Source organism: Gadus morhua, chromosome 13, assembly GCF_902167405.1.
Source record: "Gadus morhua chromosome 13, gadMor3.0, whole genome shotgun sequence".
In the NCBI taxonomy this organism is placed as follows: domain Eukaryota; kingdom Metazoa; phylum Chordata; class Actinopteri; order Gadiformes; family Gadidae; genus Gadus; species Gadus morhua.
This window is the reverse complement of record NC_044060.1, coordinates 7,162,076-7,185,630: the sequence shown is the minus strand read 5'-3', so window position 1 is coordinate 7,185,630 and position 23,555 is coordinate 7,162,076. Positions and strand designations below refer to the sequence as shown.

The following is a 23,555-nucleotide window of genomic DNA, read 5'->3' as shown; positions in this document are numbered from 1 at the left end:
CCCCCCCCCCCCACTTCTCCCCCGTCACCCCGGAGCCTCTCGTGCCACCAGCCAGCTCCCACCTCCGCGCCAGAGAACCGGCCGCGGTACCGCAAAGATCTCCTTGGCCCCCTTAGGGCCCTCTGTCCCCCCCCCCCCCATCATGCCCCCATCACGCTGGAGGTGTGTGTGTGTGTGGGGGGGGGGGGGGGTAAATCACACTCCCCTTCCCTTTCACACCTTCCCTCAGACGATTACCTTCGGCAAATAGATTATCTTCCTCCTTCACACGCCGGCCGAGTGAATGCTATTTGCCAGAGAGAAGCCGTGGGGAGGAAGACACTGAGGATAAGGCTGATTGAAACCATGTCTCCAGACCCGTCTTCTTATCCAGGCCAATGGACCTGCTGATATCCAACTGCTGCTCGGTTGAGAGGTTACCCTCCATTGTAGAATTGTACCCTTTTGGAGTAAATACCGCCATTGAAAGTGGCTAAAGATGAATGTCATTAATCAAGCAAGTAGGGGTAAGGTATCTTGCTCAAGCATAGCTACAGGTAGACTGCGGACATTAAGGATCAAACCGTGCTTAATATAAACACCCCCAGTGTTGTTATTACATTACCCTAGAGCCACGATTACACGGCTCAAGGGAGGAAGGTTCTGCATCACAGGTGATATCTCTTCACCTCTCTCTTCTTTTCCCATCAGAGAACCTAGAGAACCGGCCCAGGGGAACTGGGTAGATGTACTGAAACGGCCATGAGCGCTGAGGTTGATAGTCTGTTAATGGAAATGCTTATGGGGAAGAGGACAGGTGTGATGTACAGCTGCTTCCATTGCTAACATAATAACTACGCTTTGTCAGTGTGACAGCCAAACCATATTCGGCTGATCTGATCATTTTCACTGGGACACTTGGTGTACATGTTCCAAGTAACAACAAAGGAAGTAAAAGGGAGAGCCCATCCTGGAGAGTTTGGCCATGGCTGAATTGGGATAGGCCAGCCAAGCTTATTTGCAATAGTCTATCGGGGAGTATAACTAAACAGGAATAACTAAACAACGTTCAATTGGAGAGGAAAGTGGCTATCTCTAGGTTCAAGGATAATTTAGATAAATGTGTTTAAAAGTAAATGCTAACATTGTAAAAGGTTATATAATTTGTGTATAATTGTATATAATTAGCAGCATGCAGTCAATTTTTCCAGGGCACACAAAGACATGTCTGGTGAGCTTGTCAATAAGGTTGTCACGCCAGTCTATTACAGAGCACATTGTAACGCTTAATTGCCTTTCAGTCTGTTGACTATAGTAACATTTAGCATACCGAGGTAAACAATTTTGACCTCGGTATGCTAAATAACGAGAACATTGTGTGAAACAGAAGGATTCTGCAGGAGGACAGAAAACAGCCTGACGGTCCCTATCTTCTCTCCTTTATGTGTGAATTTTCGCAGCCTTAATATTGGCTCTGATCCAAACAGGCCCAAGTTGAGTGTTAGTGCTAATGGATGGAGGGTGTGGTGGCGATGATGTGGAGGCTTTCACACACCCAGTCGGTGCTGGGACTCTGAAGGATGGATTATACAGGACAAGCTGAATAGAGGATGTTTGTCTATTATATTTGGCCATTTCTGAAACCTTTTTATCGGAAGCCACTTGCAATGAATTATTTTAGATAGATCTCGTTACTCAGTTGGGCATCTTGGCTCAGAGATGGGTAAGGCGGCAGACATTGGGGTCTGCAGTCGCAACATTTGGCTGGGAGTCGAACTCCATCACACAACCCTTGAGTGATTCAGAGGATGCAAGGGACCAGAAGATGGACTGCGTGGCTACAAGCGATTCTGGGAAGGATTTAGAAGGAGAATAGATTAGGAAGATAAGGTCTTATCCAACACTGTAGATCACAAGATTAAAGGATTTGATGGAAGGATAAAGAAGATTTGAAAGGAGATATTGAACCATTGGTCAGCAGAACCGGCCGCGACTCTATTTGCAATGTACCATACCAGCAACAACACACAAAGGACACTATGCCATATACATATTGTGAATAGTCAAGTGCAAAGCTAGTGTGCTCAATGTGTCAACACAATTAAAGTATGCATGACGCAATATGGGGAGATTTTGCAGGTCCATGTATAAATAATGCACCAAACAACAGGTCTGCACAATTACTCCAATAACATGGTTCCAATTGATTTCGTGACAGCTCAGCTATTTTCCAAATAATCAAATATCTTGTGTGTAAAACACACACATGAAATGTACGCAAGCGTAGCATCAGCAGATTCGGCAATGTAATAAACGACTATAGAGCAAGTGAGGCTTCCACATGGAAATGAAGATGCTGTGAGCTATACAAATGCAAATCGGTATAGAAGGTGGATTTTTCTCCACTGCTTTTTTGGGTAGGCCTACGACTAAATAGATCAGGCTTAGTATAATTCAAGACTCATAAATTGTAGCATCAATAGATTTGCCTTATGTTAATAAGTATGCTATGATGACTTACCTTGGATGCCTCTTTATATAAAAAGAAAAATACACCAAACATTAGAATTTATTTCAACAATCCATTTTGCTGCTATGCAATGAGGTCCATGCATACGTACATACATACATACCTACATACATACCTGCATGCATGCATACATACATACATACATACATACATACATACATACATACATACATACATACATACATACATACATACATACATACATACATACATACATACATACATACATACATACATACATACAAATACATACATATTGGGGACAAGTGCCATGAATTAGCTTTAGCTAAAAACACTTTGATGCATACATCAGCTTATCCATGTTTTTGTATCTGTCCCTATTCATTTAATCCTAAATAAATAAATACTATCTTTCTATCCAATGCCCTGGTTCATATAAAGAGCGAGAGACCCCAGGTCTCTAGCTCACTCCTCAAATGTCCTTGACCCCCAGGTCACCTACTAATTACATAATTTTAGTATAATTTTTGTATATTATCTAGTAAATTTGGTTGACCTTAGTGCCTGGATTCATGGATTCAAAAGAGACCAGACGTCTCTCTCTCACTCACTTAAGGTATGTCCTTATCTAAGTTGATAAAAATAGCACTTGACACATCAGCTCAGATGACTACACAACGCAAAGACATTGATTCAAACAGCATGCAAGCTGAGTAGTTTCATGCAGCTCAGCCAGTCCAATCGCCCAGCCAGTCTGATGGCTCGAAAGCCCCAGCCAGTCTGATCGCTCGGAAACCATCAGTGCACTCTGCTCCGTCTGCGTATGTTGTGGTCAGGTTTCAAAGCACTCTCCACGGTTCTTGGGCCTCTGAGGTAATTAGATTAAGAAATGTGTGTGGCGTGAGAGCCTGTAAAGAGGTTAATTTGCGGGAGACTTGAGCTCAATGCGTGGGACTTGGCACCTCTGTGGCACAGGCGGACGCGGATTTCACAGGCGGTAAATGGTCGTTAACTGCTATTTACTAACTGGAATTAGTGAAGTTCTCAGGCATCCACAGGGCCGAAAATCTGTCTTCTTGTTCTTTCTCTATTTGGACGCGCCAGCGCTTGCTATAGTCGGCTTCCATTTTGTATCTCACGAGAGCTGGGGGCGGGAGGCGGCGGAGGGAGGTGGCTGCAGGTGCAGAGTGATTGTCATATAAATGTGTTCATTTTGCCGCCCCTTGCCAAAGTGCTACTCTGGGAAATTGCCAAGGTCGCCTATATGGATGATGATGCATGATGATTACATCAGGTCATCAGCTCTGTCCTCTTTTGGACGCTAATTGACGCAAGCTTTGACAATTGATCAGATAGATACTCTTGAGAGATAACTAGGGTCATGGACCAGTGGCTAACCAAATCCAATTAGTCTTGATATATGCTATTCCCAAATCAGCGTCTTACATTATTTAAGTTGACGACCCACATTCTAACAGCCGCTTCAGACTCAATCAGAGGCATGATGTAGATCGATAAAAACCACAATAGAGGTAATCTCTCTTCACAGTTTGTGCGATCATTATTGTTCTTCAGAACATGGCCGAGGGGGTCCTTCTGTGACAACAGATACCTGGACCTGGATCAATGCACTTTTTGGACATTATGGGTTTTCCACTCAAGAAACCTCTTCGGAGAAATCTTTAATGTCTGGACAGATTTGCAGTATTATCGACTCTGTAGTAGTTCACACTTTTCTAAGTGACTGCAACATTTTATCCATCCCTGAAGGTAAATTCAGGAAATGTCATCTAGTGGGTCTTTAAAATTGGAAAGAAAAAACGGTGTTCCTGGGCCATGAATATAAAGCAGTGGTCAAATAATAAAACATAAAACAACCGCACCTTACTCGCACATCTACAAACGGCAGCAAATCAGCTTAGAATACGGGTCGCGACCCAAAGTTTCATAAAATACGTCTTTCAGGGGTGTTATAGGTTGATATATATAATAACTCCACGATGAAAGAAAGCAGAGTATTTCATTTTGGAGCACGGCAGGGTGTCAAGCTTAGCAGCTCTGATAATGCCCCCATTTCGAAGCTACAGGGACAGAGTTAAAGAGGGGTCCCTGGAAGAGATAAATTACCCTCTGTGGATCCAAAATGGAGGACACGCGCTGGCATGAAACACATGGCACACGCTTGATGGCAGCCTGGAGTTAGTGTTGAGGGCAGATTTTGAAAAGCTTGTCTTACATGTACCCCCCCCCCCCCCCCCCCCCCCCCCCGGACAGTGTTGAAATCAGAAGCAGCAGGGGGTGGGGGGTGCTGAAGGGAGCGTGGCAGAGTGGTAACAAGCAGAGTGATGCGTTAGTGATAATGGCAGAGTGCTACTCGAGGTTTAAGAGCGGGCACACTGACAAAGACCGTCCTGGTCCTATCTGAGACTTTGATGTGTTCCAAAAGAAGATTCCTGCATTGGTCTATGGGCAGGAGGCTGGCGGAGATGATTTTTCTTCAGTGGCAGAGGACAGGAAAGCAATTGAACCTGAGGACGATTGGCACAGAAATGGGATAAAATAGTGTGATGTGACAATGAGGTCAAACAATGTAATGCAGTGCAGAAAGAGTTCAAAGCAAGGATGATGCCAAGGGTGCATCCCCTCCCTCTCTCTCCCTGTCTCTCTCTCTTTCTCTGTCTCTGTCTCTCTTTCTCTCTCCTCTTCTCTCTCGCTTCTCTTATCTTCTCTTCTCCTCTCTCGCTTCTCTTGTTTCTCTCTCTTTCTCTCGCCACTCGCTCTCGCTTCTCTCTCTCGCTTCTCTTCTCTTCTCCCCTCTCTCTCTCTCATAGCTGACATGTTTTTTAATGACTTGGATGAAAGAATATTGCCCACAGCTGAACAGCACGGTTGCTGTTTAGCTATAGGCCATTTGGTTTGAGATGGTATCCCTGTTTGAACTCCCATAGACACAACCAGTGAGTGCACAGGCTGCTGCTGCTGCACATTCTCTGAAGAAGAAGTTTGCTGTCCGCCAAGTCTTGTTCAAATGTAATCAGGCCATGGTGTACACACTGGGCCCAGCATGTCGAGTTGCTTGTTCACTCGCTTGTATGAGTTGCTTGTTTATTTGCATGTTGACTAGGTCATTGCGCATTAAATCTTTGATCGTCTGTTGTTCGTTTTTATGCTTGGGCTTAATTATATTGGGAAGGTCCATCCATAACTGCTGGAGCTCCAGTATGGGAATCTTATCACCAGGTTGAGCCAACTCATGTGTACTCATATCCACTTAAAGTCGCTATGTGATGATCAATTGGTTCGTAACTTAAAATAACCAGGACATATCTGTAGTAAATGAAGATTGGTAATGGATGGGAGTAGAAGTTGTAGCAGTGGGTGTTTAAGACACATTGGTTTAAGTAGAACGTCATCCTTGGGCAGCTGCATGTGAACAATGGTTAGAATCCATCTCCTTTTTACCTTTCTAGGACAAGTGAGGAAACTGAAGTCTTTGGTGCCCTGCCCTTAAAATGAGTTCAGAGCCACCGAAGGGCCAAGCAGCTGGTTACCAAGACAACAGCACAGGACTACCAGATGAGCCATTCTACAAGAGAGATAGATTTTTTTTAGGAGAGATAGATTGATACTTGGAGAGAACACAAAGTCAACCCAGGGGGCAGGGTTTGAGTGAGTGCATGCATGTGCGAATTTGTGTGTGTGTATTTGGGGGGGGGGGGGGGGGGGTAGGGCTGGCAAGGGGAAGGGCAAGGATGTGTACACACACATCAAAAGTACCCCGGCTAAACACATAACCAAACACGGACACGCACGCACGCACACGCACACACGCTCTCCTTCACTTCATCTGGTGGCACAAAGACTAGGTAAAAGAGGGAGGGGTTGAGAGACAGAGAGAAAGATGCACATGCATGGAAAGAGAGAGACATTAACAGAGAAACACTGAGATAGAAACAGACGAAAGGAGCTGTGGGACTTAACACGATTTTGTACGGCTGCTAACTTTCCTAGGAAACCCGTGTGTCTTTGCGAGTGAGTGTGTGTGGGTGTGATTGGCTTCAAAAGCCACTCCAGTTCTTCAGCGGGATGTCCCAGAGAAGGAGAAGCTGTACGTTTGGCGCATACGGGGGGTAAGGAGGAAATTGGTCCAACCAGGGCGATTTATTTCATCTATCTTCACATGTAGCCCACACCATTTAATCCCCAGGGTTACGGTGTTGCGATCAGGATACGCAGCAATAAGGATACGTTAGCATTCAGGTTAGGCTGGCTACTGCTTCCCAAGAGAGGAGGCGAGGGAAGAAGATGTTGTGGAACTATCTACAGACCCAGCAGACACGGGAGCAAGACGAGAAATGTCAGCGATTTTTTGGTCCTGGAAAAGTTGAAAGAGGGAGTCATATAACGGTCAATACTTTCCATGTAGTTTGGTTCCAAGACACGATTATGGAGGACTGAATTAACACATGATAGATGACCACCCAATGGAATAGCAGCTTGGGAGTTGTCGGTGGAACTGGAAGGGTTAAGTTGTCAAGTATTCTGATTTTTCACTGACATAGTGAAACGGCTCTATGGCTTGGTTTTTGATCAAGATTAGGATAAAAAGTGGGACAGCCAGCAGCAGTTGGAGCTGAGGAACTGAATGTGATTGCATTGTGAGACGGGGCAGACAGTAATATGTTTCGAGATATACGGAAAGAGAGAGATTTTTTTTTTTGTTAAAAGTAAAGTAATGGAATTGCAGTTTCAGATGTCTTATTATTAATTTGAAGGGGGTTCCATCACACATTGCTATTTTCTACTCAGTTCAACTCAGTTTGCCATGAAAATAATAGCATTGAAGTGAAACCATTTACATCCTTGGCCCGGGATTTGAATTCTCATTGTTATTTCATTGAAATAACAATGACCATAAGTGGTCAGTGGTCCAACTTCAAAAATACAATTCTGGTGCTGTTGCAGTGTCATTTAACAAAACACCTGTATGGAGCAGTATGCTCTCGCGTTAGAACTAACCAAAGTGTGAACATCCCCCTTAATGAACGAGAAAAGCAAGTCGGTGGCATATATTATCAGCATGATGGGTGGCGTTTCAACCTTCTGAACGTGACATTTAAAACATAGGAGACTGCATGGGTTTGGCAGCAGAGCTCTGTTCAATGCTCCAGTCCTCGATAAACACCATCAGGATTTAACAAAACACCGGGCCTAGTTCCATGTTGTTCGGGAACTCCCTCATCACAGCTGAGGAAAATCCTCCCGGGTCCGGGTGACATTTTTGATTGTTTGTTTTTGTTTTGTCGAGACACTTTGAAAAGCCCAGTGTTTTTCGCAAGGCCCGGTGGAGAACGACAGGGTGTCAATGCATTAACTCAGGGGATGAAGGAAATGTCCCTCTGGTGGAATGAGACAAACTGGGCAACAACAGCCATTGCATTCAGATTATTTGTGTTTATTGTTAAAGCTTCTTCACACAGGCTTCTCCATCGTTGTTTGTGCAGCTCTCAATGTTTGGCCTGAACTAAAGAATCGGTTATCTTTTGAGTTGGAAGCCTAATTAGGACACTAATGAGAATTTAGCCAAGACTCATTTGACATGGGCCGATAGTGGGTTGTACCAAAGGAGGCTAAAATAGAACAATCAAATAAAACTCTAAATAACAAGCCCTGTAGACCCAACAGAATAAAGTTAGTTACTGTGTAGCTGCGTGCGTTAACTTCTCATTTGCACTAAAAGAGCCCTGACAATAGTTCATCAATTATTCTGAGTTCCTGTATAGGAAAATGAATAGTTTAAATTGTTATTGAATAGCGTAGTGTAATGACTCATGGTTGGCCTTTAACAGCGGCTCTGATCGTTTCCTGCCTTCCTCCTCCACAGACCATTCACCTCTAGCTGTCAAATAGAGAACAACCGCGTTGTTTTCTTTGCCTGTCAAAAAGAAAACCAAAAAACCCAATCGGGTTTTGTTGTGGAGCTCCATCAGGGAGCTGTTAATGATGGCTGTTTCTGAGAAGTTTAAGTTTATTTGACCCTTATACTTTAACGGGTGACGCATTTCATCCTACGACGTCGATCATTATAGTACTTATACTCAATGACGAATAATAGAAAAAATTAATAATATAAGTACAAAACACATTTATCTGAAAACACAAGGTTTTTACTGAATATGCGTTTCCGGAGTTCTACAAAGGGTCCTATACAAGATGGTCCCAACTTAATGCAAGTTTCTGCTCAATTGTAATACATATTAGACTATTTAAATTGCCTGTAGGATTTTTATGAACATGTATCAATCAATTTTCTTGCGTCACGTGTGTGAAATATTGCAAAAATTGCTAATAACCTAGTACATATCTATACAATGTTGATGAAGTGTGTGATATTTTCCGAATCATGCCATCCAACTTTAAAGTAGTGTGCCATGATCTCCTGGTTGCCACAGCCCTATAATCCTTAAATGCTCCTTTGCAGGGAACGTCAGTTTTGAAACCTTAAATTTCGGCACTTCACACCTCTCACCACTGTCTGAAGTATTAAATTGGTAGCTACATTCCCCAGTCTCATTTAGTCAAGAAATGTGTGCTCTACCTTAATTAAGGAAATCAATATAAGGGAAAAAGTTAACTAATTAGCTCATATTAGGAATGTATTTAAAAAGGCATGTCATGTAGTCGTATCATTTCAAATCAACGTAATATCCTCAAGAAGTTGTTGGTGAATGCGTGATTGAGTATGGGACTTGAAAATAAGCAGTCAGTAGTCTAACTATTTTTAAATCTAATCCTAAATTATCAGTTTAACTTCAACCGAAAATGTTATCAAAACAGCTTAGTGAATTATATTGAGGTTCAGGTAATCAGGGTAGGGCCAGGGGTAAGGGATTTGGCAGCTCACTCATTTAGCACACACCAATTAAAACAAGACATTGATGGAAAAGTATGATGGAATAGTCAAAGCAATACTATTTTGGAAAACAGCAATAATATATAATTACTATACAATATTGATAATAAATGTATTTTTAATTATCCGTATTTTTTTCTTCTATCATTGTATTATACTGTACTGCCTGTACTCTATTTCAATAATGAAATCCCACATGCGACATGCAGTGACCTTGCGTCCCCGACGGGTTGAAAACACTGCTCTAGTAGATGTAGTGATTCATTTGAATGTGAAACATCCATAACCATGGACTTGTATAGCAGATTGATTCTTAGTACCACCACATGCACGCTGGCTCATGGTTTAATTGGTAGCTGGCAGCCTCACAGCTAGAAGGTCTTGTGTTAAATTCCCCTTAGGCAGGACCTTTCTTTGGGGAGTTTCTATGTTCTCCCTGTATTCACATGTTTTTTTTTTTCAAATAAACACTCCCGGCCTGCCTATAAGGCAAGGCGAGCACACTACATATGGAGTTCTGTGCTCCTAGCTAGGATAAATTAAATGCAGCGGAGGAATTTCCCCCATGTGATCAATAATCAAAATCATATCAATATCAAGTTTTATTTCTTGGCTAAAAACGTTTGATATTATTATTGTTTTTACAACACACATTACAGCTTTATGCAAATTACCACCGATAATACTTTTGTGATTGCTTGTCGTTTCAAACAAAATTATAATCCAAAAAAGACTGCATATTAGACCGCACAAAAATGTTATCACCGTAATATGTTGTTTTCTAAGGTGATGAAACATTTTCTTGGGAATATAATGTTATCCTGGATCATTGTTGGCTAAAGTAGGGAAAAAAGCTTTTGAAAAAAGGATGATAGAAGAGGACTGATTGTGCTTTTGTTTGGTGTAATTACCAATTCAGCAGATGCTTTCATCCAAAGTGACCTTTAATAGTTAAGGGATGGTATCTTTCTCAATGATACATTTCACATGGGAAAAGGGAATGGGACCACAATCGAACAATGGAATTTATTTTCCAGATTGGAAGTAAGCCTATGGGCTTTTTTACTGCTATCCTTTTGACCTGATGTAAATTTGTACGCTTACCTTTGTACGCGTGTCAATAAAGAATTTCGAACCAATCAATCAAATGTGGGAATCGAACCCAGGAACATTTGCACCTGGCAGCTAAGCAACAAAGGAGAAACACATTAAGGAGAGATCGATGGTCCTTTCTGTAGGAGGAAGACCATACAAAAAGCAGAATTATGAGTAATATAATTGCAGTCATATATCACCCTGATGATGACAAACAGGATGATGATGATGATGATGATGATGATGATGATGATGATGATGATGATGATGATGATGATCTAGGGACTAGGTTATTCCATCCAACATTTGCAGACTTTCCCCATGTGTTTGGATTAATGACAAAGGCATTATTTGTAACAATAAACCCAAACTGTTACTGTAAATTTGTTTTTGTCATGCTCCCTCCTCATTTCTGAATATAACACACACAATACAATACACAGTGAGGGAGGGTACATCATAGCAGACTACTGTGCACCTGATACGGCCCTCATGGGCAAGTTTAAAGGCTTGTGATGGCCCTTATTTCTCAGGCTCAGCTGGGCTGTTCTGCTGATGGTCGGTTAATGAAACGGCCGCTCTGACACTCTTTCCCATCATGGTTTGAGTAGTGGCACTCAATGGACTCAGGCCATCCACCTAAAATGGAAAAGATTGATGGAAATGGGCTGCGTCGGAAATGTTCTGCTTACGTAAAGGCAAACATTTGATGCTTTATATGCAGTTTAAAGTTTCTTAAGCTTTGGTCTGACTCCCCAAATTGATTTTATAAATACTGTCTCAGCTTTTTGTAACCCTTGACCTATTTCTGAATTTAAAAAAAAGATCAATGCAAGTTATATTGCTGTCAGATATCAGTCCAAGTTTTATTGCTGCCTCGATGACTCTTTGGCATATGAAGATGAACACCAGACCGAGAAGATAGAATCTGAACCAGCAAATATCTCCCGAGCTAGAAACTGCTCAAACAATCAAGCGAAACTAAATGGATGAAAAAAAACATTTAACAGATCTGTTAATGCAGCAGAACCGTGAGTTTCACGAGCATGGACTGCGTTGATGGACATGTTCCTACATTCCATCCATCTGTCTTTCAGTTACTTGACAAAAACGAAAAAAAAGTTAACATACAAAAGTCAAAGTCAGCTTTATTGTCAATTCCAAAATATGTGCAAGACAAATACAGGAATCGGAATTGTGTTTGTCGCTGACACACGGTACAATAAGGACAAAAGGATAAAATTAGGTAGCATAAAACAAGTAATATTTCCAATAAATAAATTCTAAATAGTGCAAAATAATTAACACCTTAACATGTTCGGAATCAGAAGTATGTTTATTAACAGTAAGTTAAGACACAAAGGAAGGAGCGGCCAAGTGTTTTTTTCTTGGTGCACTGCTACATGTTTCGCCCGGTTGAGGTGTAGCTGTTTGTTGATAAGGCCTGGGTTTGTTTTGCCTCGATACTCCTAACTGTACCCTCCACCTGTCTGCAGCAACACAAGCTCCGGCACAGGGCCGGCCCACAAACGGGTATTTGAGGTCTCAACATCAGGGCAAGACAAACAGCAACATACACACAAACAGACACACCCCCTACTTCACACACACATAAGTGACAGAAGTGTCAGCACTGTAAGGGCAAAATACAGGGTTTGAAGCAGTATGAAAGTATCGCAAAGCTGATTTATCTGTGTTAACATTGAAGGTATGGCAGTTTATAGCCGTGGGGTTGCATACAGAAGCCATTTTGGGGTCTTGGTTATTGATTTGGTTATTGATTTATTTTTCTTGCAACACTCTTTGATACCACACTACAACCCCTATACTTGGACGAAGTTTACTCCAAGCCTTCATGTCCTTGGCTTTATATTTTTGCTTGTTTTACTGGTTTTGCTCTTCTCTCAATGTATTTCTGATACAAGAAAAATATCAATCGATCATTATTTCACAGCCTTTCTGAAACCTGATGTTTTTTGCTTTTATCTTTTTCATTATTTTTCCTGATATTTTCACATCTCTCCTAGCCATGGGAGAGTTGTGTTTCGTCTCATGATTTCAGAGATGTGTTTCTTTTGATGATTTCTCTTCTAACTAGGAGACTCTTTTTCTGGTTTGAGGTTTCTTAAAGATCCCATGGCATGAAAATGTCACATTTCTAACATTAACATGAGTTCCCCTAGCCTACCTATGCTCGCCCAATAGCTAGAAATTTTGTTGGGTGTAAAACGAGCACCAGGCATTCTGCTCCGGTTTTGAAAAAACTAAGCTCAGACGCGCCGTTTTGGAACTTTCCCCGTATGTCGTCATAAGGGGAGATGCCACCTCCCCTTTCTCTGCCTTGCCAGCCCAGAGAATTTGGCCCGGCAATGAGACAATGAGCTACGACCATGCGAGCGCCACGTGTGTGTGTGTGTGTGTGTGTGTGTGTGTGTGTGTGTGTGTGTGTGTGTGTGTGTGTGTGTGTGTGTGTGTGTGTGTGTGTGTGTGTGTGTGTGTGTGTGTGTGTGTGTGTGTGATTACACACACTGTAACGCAACTGTTGTACACTTCTTTGTTATTTCGATAACCGTTATGCTGTTGGTGTTATGGCGCATAACATGTCGGTTCTTTGACGTCTCTGGTCTTTCCAACGAGACAGTAGTTGGGGTTATCTCAGCCATGGTTGAGAAGAAATTGGGGGAAGGAACTTTGGCTTTGACTCCCTACATGAACCACGAAATGGAGGAGAAAGGATTGTTGCCCGTGATTGTCTCCCGCTTTAGCCCCGCTTCCCACTGCCCGCTGCCGAGGGACCACCTAAGCGCTGGTGGTGCCTAAGCGCTGCCTGCTGCCGAGGCGGTGGTCCCTCGGCAGCGAGGCCCCGGCGGGAGACAATTGCGGGCAAAAATCCCTTTCTCCTCCATGTCGTGGTTCAGTCTACTTCAGATCAATGTGGACGTGGAAGAACCGGAGACGTCAGAGAACCTGAAACAGTCGTTTTTTATTCATAATATCGTCTGGAGGCGCACACAGCTTTTGGCCGTGATAATATATAGTATATGATACAGATATCTATGTATGATATGATATTATTTTGATACAGAGCTCCAGGACTCCCGCCGGAGCAACCAGAGTGTAGAATCTTTACAGAACACGGCAAAGGCTGTGTTCGCGTCGCCATTGCAATACATCCACTGTAAACAGAGCGCATGGTACCGTGGCTGCAAGCTGCTGAGGGCCACACCCCCATTCTCCTCCTTGACCCGCCTCTCTCCTCCCCATTTACATTAGAGCTACAGACACCGAAACGGTGCGTTTGGCGAAAGCTCAATGTGCAACTGGCTCGTAGTGGCTGTAATTCTGCACCACAGCTGAATTTCGGGAACGTCTTCAAATACTGTGTTAGGGGCTTACTAATATCTATATTAAAGCATCCATAAAGTAGCATGCCATGGGACTTTTATAATTACCATTAAGGGCATACAAATCAACTTGCCTTGGTATTTTTATAGAACGCGTGAATGCCTTGCACGTCCTCTGCCCTTGTCGGCTTAACTTGAAGCTGTCTTCAAGATACACAGCGTTGCAGAGTGATAGCCTAGTGCCACCCTACTCTATTCTTCCACCAGTGGCACAGGCATGATACTCCCAGATCATTAGTCCCACTAACACGTAATCTTTGCTCGGACATTATTCTTTAAATAATTTTAAATGAGATGACTCTATTTAGATTTGTCTTTATGACTAATAATGAATAATCTATATAGTTTATGCAGGTGACTGAAAAAGATGGATTCATATTTACCTTTCGTACTGTAAATGCTGTTACCGCCGGCCTCGGGGAATGCAGAAGACATAGGAGGATAAAATCTCACACACAGCCAATCAGTAGGGATCCCATCCACTATTAAACACGCACCTCATTTAACTAATCATCCAATCATCAACCCATACACAAACATATCAACAGGCTTGCATGCAAGGGAACATGGACACAGAGAGGGACACTAATTCATCATCAACACGTGTTCTTTTCGTCTATTACCAAGTGTCATAATATTACAATATCCAAGTTCCCCTGGTTTCCCACTTTTGGGACGACCATCTCATGTATAGTTCTGGGGATGTGCAGCATGACTTGGGGGGGGGGGGGGGACGTTGGAATTATCTCCAAACTGTCAACACTAGGATTTCAGTATCAGCCGCACGGTAGCTCGACTAAGGATAACTGTCATGTCAACATAGCAGTAATGCTCTCAGCTATATGGCATCACACATCAAGTTTGATGCCACTATCTTACGGATTATAAAAGCAGGACTTCATGGCCAAGGAAAATAGGGTAATATATCTGAATATATGACATTGTGATGATGATGCAAAGCTGTAGTATTCGATACTTATCAAACTAATTGATGCTTTTGGTGCAATGATAACAATGGCACAGTTATTACCAGCTCTTTTATAAAATAATTATCATCACAACAATAATAATGTAATCATTCAATCAAAATCAGTTCATTTGCATGGTACAAGGTTGCAGTACATTAGGACCTTGGACACAGGTCCCAAAGCACACAACCTAACACCTTAATACACTGAATGACAACAACAAGGCCAACAAGCAAACAAAAGAACTGCTCTCTTAGAGTATATCCTCTGTTGACATTCAGTCAGTTAGGCTTTCAGTTCTCTCCCTCCAACACCGGGAGCTCTGGTAGCACCAGACTTCACCTCAAACCTCAGTTCAACCCTCAACACTAACCGTTTCCTCCCAACAACATCTCTCTCTCAAAACAATTCCCACCGGAGCTATTTTCATTAGCATCACATCTGTGGACTGTGGAATGGACTGGCTGTCTCTAGGACTGTGTCGGGACTAGAATTACAATAGCTATTGTTCGATTGGCTAGGTGTTGGGAGGGGGGGGAGTGCTGATTACTACTTGATTGATTGTCCAAGGTCGTCGTCTGGGTTTTTCATTGAGAAGACAAAAAAAAGCGCTGCATCCAGACTTGATTTGTGGTTGGCATGCAGTTTGAGGGACTTGTTTCAAGGCATGATAAATATGTCCTTTGTTAAGCATGTTTTGTTTAAAATTTTGTTTTTCTGGTTTAATTTCCTTTAATTAACTCCGGGCTATCAAGCTCACGCGAGCTTCCGACACACAAACACTTGCCTCCACACACATTCACACATGTATCCGCACACACACACCCAAAACACTCTGCCTGTCCTCCTGATAGTGGCCGGTCGTGATGGAACTGAAGAACAGAAGGGCATCGAGGCACATTTAAATTAAAACTTTAATATCGGAATGATGCGTGTGCTGTTGCAAAAGCGAGACCAACTCTATTGCACATTATCTTACAAAGGTTATGTGGCTACAAATTCTCACTGCTCTGAATGGTGAATGGTAATAGCTTCAGAATTGTAAAGTCCACTTTAACATAAGCGCTACATTTTAGGTAACGTTCCAAACTGGTCATTGAGGTAAGGAAGTTTCAGTTGGTTAGGTTCTGGGTTGGCACTACAGGATCCTGGGGGATTTAGCATGCTCGTCCTGCCTCTGCTGAACTTCTCAGAGGTTCTATGAGAAAACACGATCCTGCTTCCACTTCCAGAGCCTTTACTCCATAGCATTCGCTCCATCACCTTTCTTTCTTTTGATGACGATTTTGAAGAAGATTATTCTACAGCTATGGTATGCTTCAGCTTTGATAACTTTGATGTAACCGTTTGGACCATAATCTAGACCCGTTGACAAAAGACTCACATTTTTGAATACTTTAGGCATTTGGGATTTTGGGCCAAGACTGCATTTTGGAGGGCTTCCAGAGGCTGGCCGGGTGCCAGATGGGATGGCAGACCATCCATTGTGTCTTGGAGCCACTGTGTTTATAACCAGCAAACAGCTGTCAGCTAGGAGGGAGAGGGGACGAGAGATAGAGAGAGAGAAAGAGAGAGAGAGAGAGAGAGAGACAGAAGACAGAGGAGGCAGAAAGCACAGGGAAGTGTTCCTTCATCCCTTCTGACGTCAACGGCTTCACAGTGTGCAATAATGATTGATTAATGTGAGCTTTCATGCTGGATATTTGTTCTGTGTTGATCAGATTTGCCTGGCGTCTTCGCCGTCTCTTGCTCTGACACGCCGGATTACTGGTCGTGCTCAACATTAAATTCACCAACATCAACGATGGGAATGTTTTTTTCGGTTTCTTTTTTGCAGCTTTTCAAAGTTATGTAAATTAAAGTAGACTCCATTCAAGATGTACACACCATTCATGGTATTTAACATTCCAAAGCCTTCCTCAAAAAAGTGAATTATATAGACATGAAAAAGAATATAAATTGGTGGGGCTATATTGCACGGATCAATTGTTGTTCATAATTGTGGATATTTGCAGCATCTCTATTGTAAGGTTGGATCGTCCTTATCATCCTACTCACCCTAATGATTGCCTGTCTCTCTTTGTGTCTGCAGAGTCCACAATACCCCCTCCAGGACAAGAAGTTTATGGTGAGACCTGATCCTTAAAACTCTCTCTCTCTCTCGCTCACTCTTTCTCTATTAATACTTTAAAAGCTTTGATAATTATGTTTTTAATGGATTGGGAAAACAAAAGCTGTCAAATAATTAGATTAAACAAACTCTCACAAACAACCAACATAGATGGACACACCCACTCTGATTCACTCTGTCTTCAATGTCATTGTATTTACTCATTGCACGTATTCATCATTCTTCTTATTCCTTTGCCTTATTTTTCCGGCTACTTTTTGCCGAACTAGTTTAATGATTTGTAAAGATCAACACAACTTCCGGCAGCCTCTGCAGTAAAGATCTGGAGCCCTTACTGACTGACACACACACACACACACACACACACACACACACACACACACACACACACACACACACACACACACACACACACACACACACACACACACACAGACACACACACTTTTGATATTTGAAGGCTAAGTCCCCCCGCCTGTGGGAGATGACGGGGGGGCACTAGGGGGGAGGAGGGCGGAGCCGACAGGGGAGGATATGATGCTGTGACACATCCGCCTGGGTGGTGTGTGTGTGGAGCCACGACCCTCAGACATCCAGAGACTGACAGCTCTCAGGCACGTGGAAAGAGAACACCACTTCGCTCCTTCCTTCTGACTCCCTATACTTTTCTAAAGGGATTAATGTCAGAATATGTTCCGAACGTGAAGTCAACGGTGTGGGAAAGACCCCAAGGATAGGCTAGTGGTCCGGGGGGTTCCATGGGGACTTCCAGCCCAAGGGTTCTGGGTTCGATCCCCAATGTCTGCAGTGTTACCCGTAGGTTTCCCTGAGCAATATGCCCCGACACCTACCTGCTCCTTACGGATGTATCACTGTACATCGCTTTGGATTAATGTGCCTAAGGACCCGACGGCTGAGTAAATATCAATGAAATCAAATGTTAATAGGTCAATATAATGCTATCAGTTGCAGGACCAACTGTGTGTTCTTCCATCTGGAAGAACTTTTTTCCATGAAGAGCGAAGGACACTCCAATGGATTCAAAGGCAAGAGAGCGAACAAAATAAACAAAATATATATTTTTTCACGCACACTCAAACGCACACACACACACACCTCAGCTCTTTGTATGTGTCCTTCTCATACACATGCACTCAAATATGTTCCACAGTTCAAGTGATTGCACTCCCATACTGGGCCAGGAGAGGTCATCTACAATGCAGTGGAAGTCTCTGTGCACTGTTATTAGTTATCATTAGTGAGCAGACTAGAGGTCAAAGTACCAAGCCTGCTATAATAGTTCTGATTAGGATAGGAGAGAGAGAGGGGGGGGGGGGGGGGGGGAGGGGGAGAGAGAAGGGAGAGGGAAAGGCAAACTGTGAAAACGGAGGGGTGAGTAGGGTCATTAGACGGGACTTGATACAAATCTCCATACCCCCTACCACTGCTACATGTAATTAAGGGGGCTGCTGGAGACCACTCAACTTAGACCTGCTAACACAAGGCCACTGCGGTGCATGCTAATGCTATCTCACGTGGCGTGCACTGGGAGAGTACGTCCTGCTACATGCTAACTCACCACCACACAGTGCTCCAATTACACTCTGAGTAGCGGTGCTGATTGTGCGTTCTCTTTGTCTTGACCGGCAGATCGATTTAAAGTCTCTCTCTCTCTCTCTCTCTCTCTCTCTCTCTCTCTCTCTCTCTCTCTCTCTCTCTCTCTCTCTCTCTCACCATCTAGCCAGTACGAATAAGGAAGTTACTATTTAAATATTCAACCCAGTCCAGAGCTGGGTTATTGCTTTCTTTTCCTCTTATGTCCCAAGTTGCTGCGAGCTCACGGCACAGTTCATGAATGATTTAGAATCTTTCAGAACGTACTACTGCTTTTGATCCCTGACTCGGAATCATGGCGTGTGGAATTGGAAGGAATAGAAAAGAGCAGAGTGAGTGAGAGTGGCTCGCTGTTGGCCAATCATATTAGTGCGGGACTCGCCAACTCGGTGGGAGGTTTTCATCCTGCACGCTTGTTACTGGGCCACCATTGGTGTCGCGGCAATTTATTTATGAGTTGTTGTGTCGAGGACAGATGGGACTTCTCAAGGCAAGGTAGCAAACAATAGTTGTAGAATATAATGGTTTCACGGTATGCATGCAAGAGTCTCCTCTCTGGGAGACCGAGCCCCGAACAGCGTTCCATTATATTAGAGTTTTTATACAGATGTGAACATTAGCGATCAGAATAAAGGCTCTATTATCGGTGTCTACTACTGGTCCTCTATTATTGGTCTCTCGGGCTATCGGTCTCTATGATCAGTTTCTAATACTGGTCTCTATTATTGGTCTCCAGTGCTATTGGTCTCTATAATCAATGTCTACTTCTGATCTATATTATTGGTCTCTAGTACTATGAGTCTCCATAATCGTTGCTACTATGGGTTTCTATTGTTGTCTCATTAAGTTCTGTGGCACCCCTCCCCAGTGTGATAAACTGCCGGGTGACAGACGGACGACAGCTGCTCGGACTGGTTGACTCTGATGGACTGCGGCCTCGGCTCTGTACCGCTGTGCTCCTCAGTCTTTAGTGCGTAAATATGAAGTCGGTCGAGGTGTATGCGTGCTGTTTTACTAGTCAGTCATCTAGCACAGGGACCTGCAGTGAATACATTTGAAGGTACAGGTCGTACAGGCAGGCGTCGCATGCTAGCCCAAGGTGCAAACAGATGGATTATGGGTAAATTGGGGGTGGAAGGGCTCTGGATTAACCTGGGCTGACCTAAATGAGTAAGTGTTGGTTTCGGCGGACGTGCCTCCACCCATGCTTGTTTGCATGGGTCTTTGGTCGTGTGCACTGCAGACAAGTGCATTTGAATGCAGAGGAATACTAAATAAGATAAACATTGAGAACGCAACAAGTAATATATATCAGATTGGAATTGAGAACTCAACTTTATTTGTATGAGATTGACATTTTGAACACGACTTTGTGAGACGGGAATTCCGATCACACACTTTATTTGTAGAGACAGAATTTAAGAACTCAGAACTTTATTTGTAGAGGCAGGAATTTGGAACGCAGAACATTACTTGCATGAGATAATAATTCAGAACTGAGAACGTTACTTGTATGAGATAGGAATTTAGAACTCAGAACTTTACTTGTATGAGATAGGAATTTGGAACACAGCACTGTGTTTATACGAGATTAGGATTCGGAACAGGGAGCGCCAGACCTTTACTGCTCAGTGTGGCGGCTAGGCCCACCTGCTCTCTGACGAGACACCCGGACCATAGGCCCCAGACCATTATGGTTAAAATAGTCTCCCGTTGGGCGGAGCAGGTCGTGAACGCACTGTGGTGTGTTGCTTTAATGGCGCTTAAGCTCCCAGCACAGCGCAGTGTTCCTAATTAAAGGCTCATTAAGCTGATTGGTGCAGATAATGGCAGCCCTCCGCTCTGTGTCTGTCTGTCTGTCTGTGGCTCCCTGCCATGCTGGAATCAGGAGGCAGTATAAATGCCATGACATTTTAACATGACTTGTTATTCCGGATGTTGTTCCCGCTTGATCCCAGCCTCAGTTCTCACCAAAGCCGTGCCGTCAGCGGATGCTTGTTTGGGTTGGAGGCTGAAAATAAACATCGCTTTTCAAAGGTATAGGAATAACCCTGGAACCTGCTGGCAGTTGGTGTACGCTTATGTTGCTGTGATGGGGTCATGTTTGTTTTATCCAACTGTGTAGCAACTGCAGTAGCTGCTATCATTGCTGTAACACGGGGAATTGGTTAGCCTAGCGATTGTTGTACTTGCACTTGGTTTTATGAACACCCTTTTTGTACCGACAGCGATATATTGTTGCACTTCTTATGACAAATGTCGCTTTGGATAAAAGCGTCTGCTAAATGCCCTAAATGTTAATGTAAAATCCAATGTGAGCTCTTGCTAGACATTTACACCCACATATTTGTAGGTGTTTCAGGGCAGGGTCAGGTAAGTGAAAAGAGTTGATAGCCAGTGTGTGTTAAGTGTCCCACCCCCCTCTGCCACATGCTGAATGCACACACATATACAGACTCAGTAAGTCTAGTGATTTGGTTTGGTCTTCAAAGGCAATATACAAATGCTTTTATTATATTTTAATTATTATTATAATCATTATTATTACTATGAGGCAGGGTTAAGGATCATCATAAGGCAGGGCAGGGCTGGTATTAAGGGACTTCAGGAGGCTGTGAAGTAGCACAGCTTCTTGTAATGGGGCCATTAACTACTGCAACAACAGGTCAATGCTGCCCCGACAGCAGGCGAGATGCCCTGCGTGCATCACAACGGGAGCTTCACCAGTTTAGTATCGATGTGCTGACCCGGCGGACGGCTTACTGATGTCCATGGAACATCTTCTCAGGTAAACCCGGGCCGAGTTAAGGTAGGCAGGTAAGCTTACTTGCTTACCTTGAGCTTACCTTCTTACCTTAAAGACAGGCAGGCAGAAAGGCAGGTAGACAGGCATGCAGGTAGGCAGGCTGATAGTTAGGCAGGCTTGGGGGCAGGTATAAAAGAAGGCCAGTCTTGTACTGACATTAGGAACAATGGTGGTAATTAAGTCGTAATTACGTCGAGCTTGAGAACAACCCAACGAGGCATCTAATCTGTCTGTCTGCTTCTCTTCAGACCGTAGTTAATAGCCGGCCTTGGACTTGGTGTATGAGGTGGAGTTGTGAGGGTAAGCTGATAACAGAACAAAGTCGATGGAGTCAGTACAGAGGAAATTAGCAGATTGAGACTCTGACCTGCAGAGGTTCAGCTATAAAGCTGCAGCTATATGCTAGGCTAGTGTAGAATACACTAGCCTACTGAGGCATACAAAAGCTTATGATAGCATACACTAGGCTAATGTAGCATACTCTGCCTTACTTTGGCATTGCATGCACTATGTTAGTGTACAATACAGTTGCTTACTGTGGTATACAGTATCTTACTGTACCATAAGCTACCTTGCTGTAGCATAGGCTAGCTTACTGTAGTATGTGGTATCGCACTGATGAAAAGGAAAAGGCTAGCTTACCCTGACGTACTGAATCATATGCTATCAAGTGTAGCTTATCCAAACCTACTTACTAACTTACTTATATACTCTTATTATATACTCTCTCTGTCTTATTGTGTGTAATTGCATTGGACTAATTTATGGTTCTAGGAATCATTATTTTGTTCCTGTATCTGGGTCAACAGGTATCTGTAATTGAATGGTAAAAGTAATCCCTTTTTCTGCCAAATAGGATTTGACAATCTTGGTTTGGGTTGACCTTTGTGCAAGATTATGGCTTGTGTAAACAAGATAAGAACAGGTTGAATTATATGATATTTATTCATGGACATTTCAACAATGTGCTATTTGCACTGAGCTCCCCTGTTTTAAAGGCTTTCAGTATTGAAAATAAAATCCCTGTTTCTATCACAATGCTTGTGTTGCCAAGATCAAACAGGGAGACGGGAGAGAAAGCTCCAGAACAAATGAGTCGTGCTACAGGCCTGGTTTAGCCAGCCTGACTCACACCTGATTGGGTAACCATGGGCAGGAACGGGAGAGTACGTGGGATATATTTTTGGTTCCTGTGAGTGGGAGCGTTATTTTGGATGCACCACACGCATGGGAAGAATAACCCCCTCTGATGATTGACCGCTGGGGTAGCAGGGGTAATAATACGCTGACTGATTGACGGATGCACCTCAGTTACAGTTCAGCGAGCCCTCCACAGGATGCTGCCCAACCAGTGTGGCCAGTTCAGGAGGGGGGAGGAGTTTATTGGTGCAATGTTGTTCTTCCTTCTTCCACACTCTCGATACAGACCTGTCGGGTTACTAGATGACAGCTCTCTCACAAACACACGCACGCACGCGCACGCACACGCGCGCGCACACACACACACACACACACACACACACACACACACACACACACACACACACACACACACACACACACACACACGTGTGTTTAAACAGATGGACGCACACACGCGCGCCCGCATTCATTAATTTTTTTACACTAACACCAACCCTTTTTAGATTTGCGGCGGGCGCAAGAGTAATTTATGCGGCGGGCGCAAGAGTAATTTATGCGGCGGGCGCAGGAGTAATTTATGCGGCGGGCGCAAGAGTCATTTACGCGGCGGTAAAATAGCAACATCGCCATAGAACCGCCCACAAAGCTACTTGCGCTTGGCGCTTCTCACGTGCGTTTCAGACCGTTAAAATAGGGCCCAAAGTATGTGCGAGGTGCACAAGCAAAATTATACATGCGTGATGCGCCCTTACAATAGCATCTGAACAACGCGCCACTGAGTTTAACGCGCCAGAACACGCCTCCTCCTTTCGCCGAACCGCCCTTTGGGGCGCAAGATCATTCCCTAATTTACCGACGTGTGGCGGTGGAGGGACAAGAACGCTCTGCGCTCAGTTGCAACCTCGCAACGACACATGCGGCAGTGTAGAAAGACAATTGCGCTGGATGCAAGATAAGGCCCAGAGTATGTGCAAATGCAGACGCATAGATCTGAAGATCTATGAAAAAACC

General features: G+C 43.5%; 1 protein-coding gene across 1 annotated transcript in view; it reads left to right on the top strand.

Moving 5' to 3' along the window:
• rap1gapb (RAP1 GTPase activating protein b) overlaps positions 1 to 23,555 on the top strand; it is a 107,130-nt gene that overhangs the window by 30,372 nt on the left and 53,203 nt on the right. The window contains exon 2 of the mRNA XM_030374585.1: positions 16,943 to 16,978. The gene's annotated coding sequence lies outside the window, so the exon portion shown is untranslated. The remainder of the gene's footprint in view (positions 1 to 16,942; positions 16,979 to 23,555) is intronic.